General features: G+C 44.0%; 1 long non-coding RNA gene across 1 annotated transcript; it reads left to right on the top strand.

The window, feature by feature from the left end:
- The first annotated feature begins 9,195 nt into the window (after nt 1-9,195).
- LOC123060268 (uncharacterized) lies at nt 9,196-11,659 on the top strand. The gene is made up of 3 exons (XR_006427836.1): nt 9,196-10,306; nt 10,698-11,188; nt 11,416-11,659. It is a non-coding gene; the product is annotated as an uncharacterized lncRNA (long non-coding RNA).
- The last annotated feature ends 3,656 nt before the right edge of the window (nt 11,660-15,315 follow it).

The raw sequence follows: 15,315 nt of genomic DNA, 5'->3' as shown, positions 1-15,315 counted from the left end.
TGTATAGGTATATCAAGAAAATTAGCTAGACGGGTTGCATAAATTCCACCAAAGAAATCTCCATTAAATCTATTATTATGCAACCTACGTGCAACAATGGCTCCCAAATTATAATGTTTATCTCCTAATAAAGCACTCCTGAGAACACTGAGGTCAGGGACACACATGTGACATGCTTCATCCTTACCATTTATGCACCTACCTATGAAGAGAGCAAAATAATGTATAACAGGAAAATGAATGCTCCCTATGGTAGCTTGTGTTATATCTCTAGATTCCCCCATAGTTATACTAGCAAGAAAATCTCTAAACTCAGATTTGCGAGGCTCACTAGTGCTGCCCCATTGTGGAATTTTGCAAGCAGTATTAAAATCCTCTAAGTCCATAGTATAAGAATTTCCATAAAGATCAAATAGGATAGTTTGAGAATTGCGTGATGATGAAAATTCAAACCTTCTCACAAAGGAATCAGTGAGATAGTGGTATTGGCGGCACTTATCTGCCTCGAACTCTCAAGATCGGCATTACGCACATACGCGTTAAATTCTTCCTTGATTCCTGCTCGATCCATAAAGTCCTCTGACGGCCATTCACAAGCCCGCACCCGAGCTTCCCTCGGTGGCTCATCGTCGGCATCGCGTATTGCAAGCCTGGGTCCTTGCTTCCTTAAAGGACCACCTTGGTACATTTTCCTAAACATATTTCTTCCTCTGAATTTATTTTGAAATTTTTGGTAACTTCAAACTAAAAGTGAACCAAACTCAACAAGATTAATAGCAACTACTCCTACAAGTGCCTAGAGGCAATATCATGCATCAAAACTACTTCTGACCACATAAATTTGACGTGCAAGCTCAAGAACAGGGTCACCTAAGCAGCAAAAATTTTCAATGAATAAAGCACTAGAACAAAAGCTAATTGGACCATTGGAGGAGTCACATACTAAGAAACAATCCCCCAAAGCAGTTTTGTGAATGGAGCTTTGAGCAAGGAGATCGAAAATGGCAGCAAGATGAGCTTGGACTCGGGTTTGAGCTGGCTAGTGATGTTTTTGGGAGGAAGAAGGAGTGTGTGGTGGCTGGAATAAGTGGAGGGGAGCCACCGTGGGCCCACGAGGCAGGGCGCGCACCCAGGGGGTGGGCGCGCCCTGGACCCTCGTGAGGTGCTTGCTCCCCGTGTTGTGTTCTTAGTGCCAGATATTCTCAAATATTCCAGAAAAAATCATATTTAAATTTCAGGGCATTTGGAGAACTTTTATTTTCGGGGTATTTTTTATTGCATGGATAATTCAGAAAACAGACAAAACTTACTATTTTTGCTTTATTTAATATAAATAACAGAAAGTAAAAAGAGGGTACGGAGAATTGTGTTTTCTAAATTCATCCATCTCATGCTCATCAAAAGGAATCCACTAACAAGGTTGATCAAGTCTTGTTAACAAACTCATTCCAAATAACATGGAACCGGAGAATTTTCGAATAACACTAGGTTACCTCAACGTGGATATGCATGTCCCCAACAATACGAATATCATATTTCTTCTTGACAGTAGGAAGACGAAATTCAAAACCTCCAATAGTAATAGTTGGATTTTTTCCAATAGAATTGATACTATGGACTTGAGGTTGTTTCCTCGAAAAGTGTACCGTATGCTCATTATCATTAACATGAAAAGTGACATTGCCTTTGGTGCAATCAATAACAATCCCTGTAGTATTCAAAAAGGGTCTTCCAAGAATAATAGACATACTATCGGCCTCAGGAATATCAAGAATAACAAAGTCCATTAAAATAATAACGTTTGCAACCACAACAGGCACATCCTCACAAATACTGATAGGTATACTAGTTGATTTTTCAGCCATTTGCAAAGATATTTCAGTAGGTGTCAACTTATTCAAATTAAGTCTACGATATAAAGAGAGAGGCATAACACTAACACCGGCTCCAAGATCACATAAATCAGTTTTAACATAGTTTCTTTTAATGGAGCATGGTATAGTTGGTTCTCCAGGATCTCCTAGTTTCTTAGGTATTCCACCCTTAAAAGTATAATTAGCAAGCATGGTGGAAATTTCAGCTTCCGGTATCTTTCTTTTATTAGTAACAGTATCTTTCATGTACTTAGCATAAGGATTCAATTTAAGCATATCAGTCAAACGCATACGCAAGAAGATAGGTCTAATCATTTCAGAAAAGCGCTCAAAATCCTCATCATCCTTTTTCTTGGATGGTTTAGGAGGAAAAGGCATGGGTTTCCGAACCCATGGTTCTCTTTCTTTACCATGCTTACTAGCAACAAAGTCTCTCTTATCATAACATTGATTCTTTGATTGTGGGTTATCAAGATCAACAGCAGGTTCAATCTCTACATCATTATTATTGCTAGGTTGAGCATCAACATGAACATCATCATTAACATTATCACTAGGTTCATGTTCATTACCAGATTGTGTTTCAACATCAGAATAGAAATATCATTGGGATTCTCAGGTGTGTCTACAACAGGTTCACTAGAAGCATGCAAAGTCCTATCATTTTTCTTTTTCTTCCTCTTAGAAGGACTAGGTGCATCAATATTATTTCTCTAAGAATCTTCCTCAATTCTCTTAGGATGGCCCTCAGGATACAAATGTTCCTGAGTCATTTTACCACCTCTAGTCATAACTCTAACAACATTATCATTCTTCTTACTATTTAATTCATTGAGCAAATCATTCTGAGCTTTAAGTACCTGTTCTACTTGAGTGGTAACCATAGAAGCATGTTTACTAATAAGTTTTAGTTCACCTTTAACATTAGCCATATAATCACTCAAGTGTTCAATCATATAAGTATTATGTTTCAATTGTCTACCAACATAAGCATTAAAATCTTCTTGCTTAACCATAAAGTTATCAAACTCATCTAGGCACTGGCTAGCAAACTTAGTAGGAGGGATTTTATCTTTATCATATCTATAGAGAGAATTTACCTTTACTACCTGTGTCAGGTTATCAAGACCATGAATTTCTTCAATAGGAGGTAAATTCTTAACACCTTCAGCTTTAATACCTTTTTCTTTCATAGATTTCTTTGCCTCTTGCATATCTTCAGGACTAAGAAATAGAATACCCCTTTTCTTAGGAGTTGGCTCAGGAGTTGGTTTAGGAATTGGATCAGGGAGTGTCCAATTATTTCCATTAGTCAACATATTTCAATAGAATTTCAGCTTCATCAATAGTTCTTTCCCTGAAAACACAACCAGCACAACTATCCAGGTGGTCTCTGGAAGCATCGGTTAGTCCATTATAAAAGATATCAAGTATTTTATTTTTCTTGAGAGGATGATCGGGCAAAGCATTAAGTAATTGGAGAAGCCTCCCCAAGCTTGTGGGAGACTCTCTTCTTCAATTTGCACAAAATTATATATTTCCCTTAAAGCAGCTTGTTTCTTATGAGAAGGGAAATATTTAGCACATAAGTAGTAAATCATATCCTGGGGACTAGACACACAACTAGGATCAAGAGAATTAAACCATATCTTAGCATCACCCTTTAATGAGAACGGAAATAATTTAAGGATATAACAGTAGCAAGTTTTCTCATCATTAGTGAACAGGGTAGCTATATCATTTAATTTAGTAAGATGTGCCACAACAGTTTCAGATTCATAGCCATAGAAAGGATCAGAGTCAACCAAAGTAATTAACTCAGGATCAACAGAGAAATCATAATCCTTATTAGTAACAAAGATATGTGAAGTAGCATAAGCGGGATCATATTTCATTCTAGCATTCAAAGTTTTCTGTTTCAACTTAGCTAATAATTTCTTAAGATCACTCCTATCATTGCAAGCAAGAAAGTCTCTAACAGTTTCTTCATCCATAACATAACCCTTAGAAACAACAGGCAATTCATATCTAGGGGGAGAATCTTCATCATCACTTTCATCAATATTATCAGTTTCAATAATTTCATTCTCTCTAGCCCTAGCAAGTTGTTCATCAAGAAATTCACCAAGTGGCATAGTAGTATCAAGCATAGAAGTAGTTTCATCATAAGTACCATGCATAGCAGAAGTGGCATCATCAATAACATACGACATATCAGAATTAATAGCACAAGCAGGTTTAGGTGTCGCAAGTTTACTCAAAACAGAAGGTGAATCAAGTGCAGAGCTAGATGGCAATTCCTTACCTCCCCTCGTAGTTGAGGGATAAATCTTGGTTCTTGGATCTTTCAAGTTCTTCATAATGATAAGCAGATATAAATACCAAGTGACTCAAAGAATAGAGCTATGCTCCCCGGCAACGGCGCCAGAAAATAGTCTTGATAACCCATAATTATAGGGGATCGCAACAGTTTTCGAGGGTAGAGTATTCAACCCAAATTTATTGATTCAACACAAGGGGAGCCAAAGAATATTCTCAAGTATTAGCAGCTGAGTTGTCAATTCAGCCACACCTGGAAACTTAATATCTGCAGCAAGGTATTTAGTAGAAAAGTAATATGATAGTAGTGGTAACGGTGGTAAAAGGTAACGGTAGCAAAAGTAATATTTTTGGTGTTTTATAGTGATGATAACAATAGCAACGGAAAAGAAAATAAGCGAAGAACAATATAGGAAAAGCTCGTAGGCAATGGATCGGTGATGGAGAATTATGCCGGATGCGATCGATCATCTAACAGTCATAACCTAGGGTGACACAGAACTAGCTCCAGTTCATCAATGTAATGTAGGCATGTATTCCGAATATAGTCATACATGCTTATGGAAAAGAACTTGCATGACATCTTTTGTCCTACCCTCCCGTGGCAGCGGGGTCCTATTGGAAACTAAGGGATATTAAGGCCTCCTTTTAATAGGGCACCGGACCAAAGCATTAACACATAGTGAATACATGAACTCCTCAAACTACGGTCATCACCGGGAGTGGTCCCGATTATTGTCACTTCGGGGTTGCCGGATCATAACACATAGTAGGTGACTATAGACTTGCAAGATAGGATCAAGAACTCTCATATATTGATGAAAACATAATAGGTTCAGGTCTGAAATCATGGCACTCGGGCCCTAGTGACAAGCATTAAGCATAGCAAAGTCATAGCAACATAAATCTCAGAACATAGTGGATACTATGGATCAAACCCTAACAAAACTAACTCGATTACAAGATAAATCTCATCCAACCCATCACCGTCCAGCAAGCCTACGATGGAATTACTCATGCACGGTGGTGAGCATCATGACATTGGTGAAGGAGGAAGGTTGATGATGACGATGGCGACGGATTCCCCTCTCCGAAGCCCCGAACGGACTGTAGATCTGTAATGCCCGGGTAATTAAGCTACAGTAATCCCACGCTAATGGTGCCACATCACCTCTGCCACTGTAGTTAATCTCGGGTTAATTCGAAATCGTTTCAAAATTCAAATTCAAATTAATGTCAACAATAAAAGTTTCCAAAAGTTAAAACAAAAATGTTTGGGTAGTGCCTAATATTACTTAGGTAATTATAGTGAAGAAAACTCCTTTTTAATGCCAAGATATTTTAAAATGAATTAAAAAAGAAGAGAGAAATAAATAAAAGAAAAAGGGAAAAGACAAAACTAACAAAAAAAGAAGGAAGAAAGAGCCCCCCAATTGGGCCTCGGCCCAGCAGGCCGCCAGGCCGCCAGGCCGGCCCAACCGCGCCCTTTACTAACCTCCCCTGGGTGCCGAAACCCTAGAGACACCCCACTCCCCCCTCACGCGATCCCTCTCCCCACGATTTCCCCCACGCCTCTTCCCCCCCCGATCTGGATCGGGGCTCGACCCCGACTGCCCTCGTCGCCGCGTCGGCCACGACGCCGTCACCGGACCTCCTCCCTGTCGCCGCCTGTCGCTCGCCGGACGCCTCGCCTTCCTCCCCGAAGGCCGCCACTGCCCCTGGCGCCGCCCCGGCTTCGCCGTTCGCTGTCGCCGGACCCCGGCGCCTTCGCCACCTCGTCGGCGTCGCCTCCCTGCCTCTCCATCGTCGGCCACCCCGAGTTTCCCCGAGCCCACTTCCCCGTACCCTGCCACTCCCCCTGTGAGCTCCTCCCCCTCGCTGTTTTCCTCGCTCACACACGCGCCCGCGCTGTCCCCGCCGCGATCACCGCTCCCTCCTGGCTCCAGCGCGCGCGCACCGCACCAGGCGACCCTGCGCCCACCCGCGGTGGCCTGCTGTCGCCGCCCTACATGCCCAACGACGGCCGCGCCCTACCTTCGCCCTCCTGCTCGCGACCCTTCCCTCCTGCTCGCTGTTGCTCTGCCCGCGCCACCGCGTGGCCGCCCGCTCCAGCCCATTCTGCTCACCGCACCATCGCCCGCCTATGCCGACCGCCGCGACCCCTTGCTCACCGCCACCTCCCAGCTGCGTCGCCTGCCCCGACCGCCCCAACGAGCTCCGCCGCATCACGCCCCCCGCAGTCGTCGTCCTTGCCGCGCTCGACGCCCGCCCGTGTCGTTCGCGCCTCACGCCAGGCCGCGGCCCTGCTCCCCGCACCCGCCTCGCCTTCGCCCGGCCACCCTAGCGCACACGCGTCGCCGCCCCTGCGTCGCCTCCACTTGCCGCGGCCGGCCGGCGAGCCGCGCCGCCGACCACGCGCCCGACGCCGGCGCTTCGGCGCACACACGCGCCGCCCCGTCGCCTCGGGTCCGCCCCGATGGGCGCCTCGCCCACAACGACGCCCGTTAGCCGCTAACCCGCATCTCCCCCCTGGCCCAATGACATATGGGCCTCGCCCACAGAACGTGTTGAACGAAAATAATAATAATAATAAAATAATAATAACAATAAAAAACATTTAATTTATAATTAAAATAAATAATTAATTAATTAATTCTGATTAAATTAACTAATTATGATTAATTAACCTAATGACTAATTAACCTAATTAACTACTGTTAATTAACTAAACAGTCTATGACTAGTGGGACCCACACGTCAGTTTGACCAGTCAACACCTCTGTTGACTGCTGACGTCATGCTGACATCATGCTGATGTCAGCAAACACTATTCAATATAATGTTGATTTAAATAATTAAATAAATCCTAATACTGATTTAAATCTTTTAAAATTAATATAAAATAAACCGTACCTCGGATGGAAAAACTTTGTACATGAAAGTTGCTCAGAACGACGAGACGAATCCGGATACGCAGCTCGTTCGTCTGCCACGAATACCTAGCATAGCGAACACGCAACTTTCCCCCTCTGGTTCATCTGTCCGAAAACGCTAAACACCGGGGATATTTTCCGGATGTTTCCCCCCTTCACCGGTACCACCTCATACCGTGTTAGGGCACCCCTAGCACCGCTACTTGTCATGTCATGCATCGCCATGCATGTTTTTGCTTAATATTTATTGTTTCTTCCTCCTCTTCTCTCGCTAGACACCGAGACCGACGCCGCTGCTACCCAGTACGACTACGGTGTTGGCGACCCCTCTCTCTTGCCAGAGCAACCAGGCAAGCCCCCCCCCCCTTGATCACCAGATATCGCCTACTCTTCTCTATACTGCTTGCATTAGAGTAGTGTAGCATGTTACTACTTTCCGTTAATCCTATCATGTTGCATAGCCTGTCATTGTTGCTATAGTTGTTGATACCTTACCTGCAATCCTAAATGCTTAGTATAGGATGCTAGATTATCATCAGTGGCCCTACATTCTTGTCCATCTGCCATGCTATACTATCGGGCCATGATCACTAGGGAGGTGAACACGGGTATATACTTACATAAATGATATATGATACATGTGGTGACTAAAGTCGGGTCGGCTCGTAGAGTACCCGCGAGTGATTCCGGTGTGGGGGATGAAAGGACGGGTGGTTCCATCCCGGTAGTGGTGGGCCTGGGTTCCCGACGGCCCCCAACTGTTACTTTGTGGCGGAGCGATAGGGCAGGTTGAGACCACCTAGGTGAGAGGTGGGCCTGGCCTTGGTCGGCGTTCGCGGTTACTTCAAAATAACACGCTTAACGAGATCTGGGTATTTGATTTGAGTCTGGCTACTAGCTTATACGCACTAACCAACTACGTGGGAACAGTTATGGGCACTCGACGTCGTGGTATCAGTCGAAGCCTTCGTGATGTCAGCGACTGAGCGGCGCGCGCCGGGTTGGACTGGAATGCCTGCTCTTGTATAAAGGAGGCTAGGTCTGCTCACAGGCCGCGTACGCAACGTGCAGGTGTGCAATGGGCGATGGGCCCAGACCCCTGCGCCATAGGATTTAGACCGACATGCTGACCTCTTTGTTGTGCCTAGGTAGGGCTGCGACGTGTTGATCTTCCGAGGCCGGGCATGACCCCGACAAATGTGTCCGGACAAAGGGGATCAAGCGTGTTGGGAAATGTGGTGCACCCCTGCAGGGAAGTTAATCTATTCGAATAGCCGTGATCTTCGGTAACAGGACAACTTGGATCTGTACCTTGACCTTATGACAACTAGAACCGGATACTTAATAAAACACACCCTTCCAAGTGCCAGATACAACCGGTGATCGCTCTCTCATAGGGCGACGAGGGGAGGATCACCGGGTAGGATTATGCTATGCGATGCTACTTGGTGAACTTACCATCTACTCTCTTCTTCTGCTGCAAGATGGAGGTTACCAGAAGCGTAGTCTTCGATATGACTAGCTATCCCCCTCTTATTCGGGCTTTCTGCAGTTCATTCCACATATGTTACCCCTTTTTCCATTTGATACCAATGCATACATATGTAGTGTAGCTCCTTGCTTGCGAGTACTTTGGATGAGTACTCACGGTTGCTTTCGTCCCCCTTTTCCCTCTTTCTATACCCGATTGCTGCGACCAGACGTTGGAGTCCAGGAGCAAGACGCCATCGTTGACAACGACCCCTACTACACCGGAGGTGCCTACTACTACGTGCAGCCCACTGACGACGACCAAGAGTAGTTTAGGAGGATCCCTGGCAGGAGGCTTGCACCTCTTTCAATCTATATCCCAGTTTGTGCTAGCCTTCTTAAGGCAAACTTCTCTCCCTCTCTCCCTAATAATAAACCACACATTGCTTCTGGTCGTCCGTCGCCCTTTTTACAGAAATGTCCCTGTAATCCTTGGTAACTGAACCCGCAGTCCCTTTGTAAGTGGATCTGAGAAAACGCTTCGTTTTTATAAAAAAAACCTGTATTTTATAGTGTTCAACCCGCGATCCTTCCCCAATTTCCCCTCTGCCCCGACTAAAAAATCCCCTCTACGCCGCCCGGCGCGGCCTCTCGCTGGAGACCGCCCTCCTCCGATGAGGGCCACGCCAGTGATCTCCCCTCAGCCCGCCTGCTCCCTCCTTTCATCTCCGTTCTACTCCTTCTCTCTCGGCCCCATCGAGCTCGCCTCGATCCATGGCCCCTCCTTAAACCTAGCTCCGGTCTCGGCCACGACCGGCCTCACAGATCTCGGCCGCCATCCCCTACGCCTCCCCCCACGTCTCCCTCACCTCGCCCGTGCAGCACCGTGGCTGCACGTCGCCTGCGCCATCTGCTGCAGCCCCGCTCTAAACCACTTGCATGCCATGGGCAGCGGCCATGGAGGACACACCTCCGCCTGCTCACTCGCCGCTGGCCAGCCAGTACCTCCACCAACATCTCATCCATCTAGATCAGTGGCCCTTTAATTTTAGCGGATTTTCTTCTTCTTTACAGCATGCTAATTAGCTAGGATATAGTCTTGATTTCAATTATTGCAGAATGGCAATCTGCTTTATGTTAGCTTTATCATCTCAGGATAATCCAGATGTTCTCATATGCCTTGAGGAGTTGTCGGTGGATTATATGCAGAGGCTACCAAGTGGTAGCTCCAATGTTGCAAGAGGTCAGTAATGGGTGCTTCTTCTGGGATGGCTCACCTGAGATACCAACGCTGAAGGATCTGAATTTTCAAGCTCAGCAAGGCCTGCATGTTGCAGTCTGTGGGACGGCCGGCTCTGGAAAATCAAGTTTGCTCTCTTGAATGGTATGGTTCCAAAGCTATTAGGAGAGGCCAAGACTTGCAGAACAATGCCATATGTCAGCCAGACTGCATGGATACAAAGCGACAAAATTCAGGACAACATACTGCTCGGCAAGACGATGGAGAGGGAGAAGTATGGAAGGCTCCTTGAGTGGTGTTCGCTAAAGAAAGACTTGGAGATCAGAAATCATTGGAGAGTGAGTCTGCACTCTTAGTGCCTGGCAGAAGCAAAGGACTCGGATAGCCCGAGCATTGTATCAGTATGCTAACATCTATTTATTCCATGATCCGTTCAACGCAGTTGACATACAGGATCCCAATTTTTCAAGGTAAAATACAATCTCTTTTTGTTACTGAACCTTTTTCCTGCAACATTCATATTTGTTCCACTTGAAAAGGCTAGGACTGATCTTTTGATAATGTTATATAGAATCTTTGCTGAACTCCCTTGGTGTTGGTTGTTCTTGAACCGAAGAAACATGCGGTCTAGAATTGACATCATTCAGTTACTTGATGAAAACAAAGTTGCATGTCCTTTTAGTCTAAATGTAATATTATGCCTTCAAGCACATGATGGGGAATAAATCGCAGTTATGAATTGCACTGCACGTGCATGAAGGCGAATGATTTTTCTGGATGCCTTTGCCATCTGGTACATTGTGTTTATCAGTGAGTAATTGGTACAAGGTTCAGATTATCAGTTTATGTTTGTCTTGACAGATCGATGGTTTCGTCGTGGTCGGCAGGAGAAATATCATCAATGGTACGGAAAAAGGCAGGTAGGCTGAGGCGGGCGTCCACACCGAGCAGCCGATCCAGGAAACCAGCCCTGCGGCACCCCCTCGTGCCAGTCCCCATCTCTATGTTTGTGTCAGGCCTAGTGCAAGGTATTGGTAGAAGAGAAGGCCGGAAAGAGAAGCTGCAAGGTAGGAGGCTTTTGATCTGAAGGCAAGTTGGATGATCTGCTGACAAAGAAACACCTCTATTCTGAATTTCTACTTGAAACAATTGATCAGATCACAAATGTACCTTGGTTATGTCTCTCACTGTGTGCTGAACAATGTTTTGCCTATTTTCATCTTGGTTGCTGACATTGTTGGTGTTATCTGTCAAAGAAAGTTGTTGAAGTGAAAGATGAAGATGAACCCGTAGAAGAGCTGAAAAAAGGACGTGGTAGAAAGAAGGAAGCGAAGCCTAAACAGTATAATGATGTGAGTTCAGATTTCTTATGTTTTCTTCCCTGCTTCATCAATATGATAGCATGGTTGTCTTCCAGATTATGCGAATGTCTTTGGTTGTCATATACTGTGGATGCATTGTAGTTTGATGTGTAGCCTGTATTAACTGCTCAACAGACTTTCCTTGAATAATTATACATAGACTGTTCGATCTCTTATTGTTTAAAGAAAATTCTAATTAACTGCTCAACCCATGACAGTACTGCCTCGCCCAGCCGTGCATCCAAGATGCGACGCTTGCTGGAAAGCTGGTCAAGTAGGCCCTCGACTGCGAGTTTTAGCTGATTGATCCTGCACATCAGCCTAACTGCTACAATAAATGGACTTACAACAGTGATTCTTTCTATATTGAATTTCTATATTTGACCGCACCATTCCTTAGTTTCCTTTCCTGATGTCAAGACACAAAGAATTTGAGATCCAATTTATCTTTTTTAGTTTTTACACTAGAGTGCTTCATTTATATGTATTACTGTAGACACATGGGAATCCTCAAGGTGGCAGGCTTGTTCAGTTAAATGGTATGTTTTATCTAGATTGTAATTTCAGCATCGTTGTTCTTTCCTGGTTTGTACTACTTTTCAGGTTTTAGTGTCTGGATCTTCAATACGAAACAAAGTCGACCGTATATGTCAATTCTGTATTGGTTCTAGGCAAGTAGGTTGACATGTTCATCTGTTATCATGAGTGTCGTGTTTACACTTGCAGTTCAGATATTACGCTTAAGCTAAAGGTCTGATTGTACTGTCTAGAGGTGGAATGGCTAAGCTCTCTTTATGGTCCTTTTTGTTGAATATCTTGCAAATGGCACACTAAAGTGCAGGAAATTATTAGGTGTGTGGGTATCAATCCAGTATGTTCTTATGTCTATGGATCCGGGAAATGTTGACGCTTTATTGGTTTTGGTCAACAAAATTTTAGGTGTACATGCTTTCATCTTGAATATATGTAGTTCTTAAGTAATACTACTTCTCGGTTAGTTCATTGAAGTAATGATACAATCAATTGGATGTTTCTCTACGGTTATGCATCTAGCGGGAAAATTGTTGTTTTCACATAATTGTTTTTCACCATAGTTCATTGTCAGCATCTTTATTCTCCTAATACAGTCATATTGTCCATATAAGTGCAGCTTTTAGTTCGTAAAAGTACTTTATACTTTTCCCAATTGATTTCACTAGATTCCCTGTTTTTACAGTAAGGATTAAACCCTTTGCAATTTTTTGTAGTCTTGTGCTGAACACTGTTTATATAAAGAAAAATAATTTAATCTTTCTTTTTCTTCCATGACGATAAAACTGAATATGTTTGGACATGGGTGTCACACAAGGAATGACGAGTTCATGTCAAGCACCTACGACTCAGTCATCAACAAGTCGCTAATAATGCATACTTGGTTTAACTAATTAAAGTAACAAACACAGACACCAATGCATGGGTGCACCACAAGGCGGAATCTCGGTGTTGACGGGAAAGAGGCTGTGGTGGATCGGCGTTGCTGGGAATAGGTTTGGTCGTGTCAGGTGTGGGCTTGCGGCAAGCCTCTCCTGCCTCCTGCCCTGGCATTGGGTGGTAGACAGAAGAGGGGTAACTAAACAAAGATTATATGAAATTGCGAAATGCCCTTTTCTCCCATTGCAAAATTATTTTGTTTCTCCCGTTACGGACGGGCACACTGTTGCAAAATGCAGGAATATTTTGGTTGTTCAAATTCATTCTTTGCTCCGTAAGTAAACCAATTATACATGGGTTAGGTTATGCCATGCAAACTTGATACCATTGGGTTTGTGTTCAAAGTAATTTATTGTGATTGTAATTTGTAACTACGAACATATCCCCTACATTTTGCCACTGGGTGGGTATGTTCTGTAGATCTGTAGAAATCAGAGGAGCAATATCATCTTGGTTCTGTAACAAGAAATAACCGTCTGCCAACTGAAACTCTAAGAGGAGAGTGTGCAGGGTGTAATAGTAATCAAATTAAATACTAAACATTATATGTGCCGAATTCATGTATCAGTAATTCTACTGGTGTTGGGATGGTAATGGATAATGGATTGATTAGATTAGTAGCGCATCTCGCAAAAAACAAATCCGCAACTAACTTTCACAGAACTGAAAGATCACTTGTACTCCCTCCGTAAACTAATATAAGGGTTTTTAGATCACTACTTATTAGTTTACAAAGGGAGTAGCAAAGAAAGATCCCACAGAACAATCGATCCAAATTCAGGAAAGATAGAGCTCCTTACCAACGCCAGAAGAGATCGTCCGGTTCCCGAGGTGGGTCCAGTCTAGAGGAGGGCGGTGGTGACCAGGAGAGGACAACTTGGTGGAAGGGAGCGTGCAGGTGTGTCCGCCGGCGCGGTCACGCGGATGGACAGGCGGGGGTGCCCATGGGGCGAGCAGGGCGCGGAGGCCTCCCTGCCGGAGAGGTTCTCGGAGGACGGAGTAGCGTGTTCTGGAGTAGGAGAGGAGGGACAGGACTACAGGAGCGCCATGAGGGATGGGAATTCTAACATGGGCGTCAACAAGCTCAGCTACAAGAAGCGACGTCGCGTTTGACTGACAGTACAGTTCGGACATACTTCATTTTTATCTGTTTGGAACGCCACAACTTTTTTTTTGAAACGGAGGCAAAAGATTTACCTCATCGATTAATTAACAAGAGAATTGTCCAGTTAATCAACAAACAATCGGGCGAAAACCGTTACAAACCAATCACAACATTTTATACTATTGGCAGTTTATCTATACCGCTACAGCTACTGAAGGGTAGTGGATTTGAAGGTTGCTATATCTTGAGTTGTCCCTTATCTTACTAAATTCAGGATTCAACTCAGGAAAGTGTACAAAACATGCAGGTCTGTATTGTTTCCGTTGTGTGTTGGTCATGCATCAGGTGTCACTCAGTTTCAAGGAATTTCAAGAGGGCGTGTCAGCTTCTCCTATTTGATGTATTTTTACTTTCTCGAAATCTCTTTATTATTACCAGTGGTGATTATATTTCTGCCCGATGACTTGCTGTCATATTGTTTTAGGAAAGAAACCGACAAACAAGGAGAGAAAACTTAAACAAGAGAAATGTATGAGGATGTCGGTGTCCCATCAAACATGTATTGTGTACAGACTTTGTGGAATAATGAAGTAGAAAGCCATCAAATACAAAGGTTGTGTCCCATCAGTAACTTTATTTTTGAGTGACAACAGTAACTATATTTGATTTAGTTGAGTGACAAATAACACAGTAGAGGCCCTATCTGAGAATGTATATATTTATCCAAGAACAACCCCCTGGAACTTTTAATCATTTTTTGCTATCTTGCAAATTTGTTTGGGTGCTGAACTTTTATTTTTATTTTTATAAGCACATATTTACTTATTTATTCCGTTGCAACGCACGGGCATATGTACTAGTGTTTACTTATGTCCGTACTCAGATATTGTTGCTTCCACTGACTCGTCTATGATCGGGCTCTTGTATTCGAGCCCTCGAGGCCCCTCGCTTGTAATATGATGCTTGTATGACTTATTTTATTTGTAGAGTTGTGTTGTGATATCTTCCCGTGAGTCCCTGATCTTGATCGTCGACGTTTGTGTGTATGATTAGTGTACGATTGAATCGGGGGCGTCACAAGTTGGTATTAGAGCCGACTGCCTGTAGGAATCCCCCTTCCACACTCCTTGGCCGAAGTCGAGTCTAGACATTTTAAAACATTTTACTAACATGGCTGTTTGCCTTATGGGCCCACGTCGCCATCAGGGTGGTATTAGGATCTTTTACTCCTCGATCCTTACTCTGGGGCTCTGAACTCTCTTCTACTCGGGTTAAACGATTTTACTAACTCTAACATTAGGATCCCGTGACCACGTTCACCCCAAAGTTGGATAAGCCCTAGTTGTTCCTTAGAGTAGTATTTTGAACATTATCCACACTGTCATTTGACTCCTTTGAAACATCTTTGTTTTCAGATGGAACCCACGAGACAGGTCGTGCGCCACACGATGGCCATTGGTGCCTCATGATCACCTGCTGTGTTGGTTGAGATGATGACCTATCTGGGTTATCGCTGGCACCCTGAGTACACTGTCTATGAGGA

This window comes from Triticum aestivum, chromosome 3A, assembly GCF_018294505.1.
Source record: "Triticum aestivum cultivar Chinese Spring chromosome 3A, IWGSC CS RefSeq v2.1, whole genome shotgun sequence".
Classification (NCBI taxonomy): domain Eukaryota; kingdom Viridiplantae; phylum Streptophyta; class Magnoliopsida; order Poales; family Poaceae; genus Triticum; species Triticum aestivum.
Note: the sequence above shows the minus strand (reverse complement) of the source record. Positions and strands in the feature narration are given on the sequence as shown.